This window comes from Macaca nemestrina, chromosome 12, assembly GCF_043159975.1.
Source record: "Macaca nemestrina isolate mMacNem1 chromosome 12, mMacNem.hap1, whole genome shotgun sequence".
NCBI classification, from domain to species: domain Eukaryota; kingdom Metazoa; phylum Chordata; class Mammalia; order Primates; family Cercopithecidae; genus Macaca; species Macaca nemestrina.
The window spans coordinates 6,172,031-6,174,146 of NC_092136.1; the positions used below are offsets into that span (position 1 = coordinate 6,172,031).

The following is a 2,116-nucleotide window of genomic DNA, read 5'->3' on the forward strand; positions in this document are numbered from 1 at the left end:
TTTTTTAATGATACTTTTAGTTTTAGGGTACATGTGCACAACATGCAGGTTTGTTACATATATATACATGTGCCATGTTGGTGTGCTGTACCCATTAACTCGTCATTTACATTAGGTATATCTCCTAATGCTATCCCTCCCCGCTCCCCCCACCCCACGACAGGCCTTGGTGTGTGATGTTCCCAACCCTGTGTCCATGTGTTCTCATTGTTCAATTCCCACCTATGAGTGAGAACATGCGGTGTTTGGTTTTCTGTCCTTGCGATAGTTTGCTCAGAATGATGGTTTCCAGCTTCATCCATGTCCCTACAAAGGACGTGAACTCATCCTTTTTTATGGCTGCATACATTCCAAGGTGTGTATGTGCCACATTTTCTTAATCCAGTCTGTCATTGATGGACATTTGGGTTGGTTCCAAGTCTTTGCTATTGTGAATAGTGCCACAATAAACATATGTGTGCATGTGTCTTTTTTTTTTTTTTTTTTTTTTTTTTTTTTGAGATGGAGTCTGGCTCTGTCGCCCAGGCTGGAGTGCAGTGGCCGGATCTCAGCTCACTGCAAGCTCCGCCTCCCGGGTTTACGCCAGTCTCCTGCCTCAGCCTCCCGAGTAGCTGGGACTACAGGCGCCCGCCACCTCACCCGGCTAGTTTTTTTGTATTTTTTAGTAGAGACGGGGTTTCACCGTGTTCGCCAGGATGGTCTCGATCTCCTGACCTCGTGATCTGCCCGTCTCGGCCTCCCAAAGTGCTGGGATTACAGGCTTGAGCCACCGCGCCCAGCCGCATGTGTCTTTATAGCAGCATGATTTATAATCCTTTGGGTATATACGCAGTAATAGGATGGCTGGGTCAAATGGTATTTCTAGTTCTAGATCCTTGAGGAATCACCACACTGTTTTCCACAATGGTTGAACTAGTTTACACCGACAGTGTAAAAGTGTTCCTATTTCTCCACATCCTCTCCAGCACCTGTTGTTTCCTTTTTTTTTTTTTTTTTTTTTTTTTTGAGACGGAGTCTCGCTCTGTCGCCCAGGCTGGAGTGCAGTGGCCGGGTCTCAGCTCACTGCAAGCTCCGCCTCCCGGGTTCACGCCATTCTCCTGCCTCAGCCTCCGGAGTAGCTGGGACTACAGGCGCCCGCCACCTCGCCCGGCTAGTTTTTTGTATTTTTAGTAGAGACGGGGTTTCACCATGTTAGCCAGGATGGTCTCGATCTCCTGACCTTGTGATCCGCCCGTCTCGGCCTCCCAAAGTGCTGGGATTACAGGCTTGAGCCACCGCGCCCGGCCTGTTTCCTGACTTTTAAACGATCGCCATTCTAACTGGTGTGAGATGGTATCTCATTGTGGCTTTGATTTGCATTTCTCTGATGGCCAGTGGTGATGAGCATAAAAATATGGAATGCTTCACGAATTTGCATGTCATTCTTGCGCAGGGGCCATGCTAATCTTCTCTGTATCGTTCCAAGTTTAGTATATGTGCTGCCAAAGCGAGCACAACTTTTTGTTCTGGAAACAGGATCTCCCTCTATTGCCCAGGTGGGAGTGCAGTGGCGCAATCTCGGCTCACAGCAACCTCCGCTTCTCAGCCTCGAGTGATTCTCCTGCCTCAGCCTCATAAATAGCTGGGATTACAGATGCGTGCCACTACCACCTGGCCAGTTTTGGTATTTTTAGTAGAGATAGTGTTTCACCATGTTGGCCAGGCTGGTCTTAAATTCCTGACCTCAAATGATCCATCTGCCTCAGCCTCCCAAAGTATTGGGATTACAGGCGTAAGCCACGGCTCCAAGCCCACTCTTTTGATTGGAGCACTTAGCTTACTTATAGTCAATGTTAGTATTGATAAGTAGGGACTTACTCCTGCTGTTTTGTTGTTTTCTGTTTGTTTTGTGGTCTTCTATCCCTTGTTTTAGTGAAGGTGATATTTGTATTTCATATTTCTTTTTCTTTTTTTTTTGAGACAGAGTCTTGCCCTGTTGTCCAGGCTGGAGTGCAGTGGCACAATCTCAGCTCACTGCAGCCTCTGCCTCCCAGGTTCAAGCGGTTCTCCTGCCTCAGCCTCCCAAGTAGCTGGGACTACAGGTGCCTACCATCATGCCCAGCTAGTTTTTGCATTT

At 47.7% G+C, this 2,116-nt stretch overlaps 1 non-coding gene across 1 annotated transcript; it reads right to left on the minus strand.

Moving 5' to 3' along the window:
• Positions 1 to 1,387: 1,387 nt before the first annotated feature.
• On the minus strand, positions 1,388 to 1,494 carry LOC112424588 (U6 spliceosomal RNA). Its single transcript, XR_003015378.1, has one exon. It is a non-coding gene; the product is annotated as a U6 spliceosomal RNA (small nuclear RNA).
• Between the last annotated feature and the right edge of the window lie 622 nt (positions 1,495 to 2,116).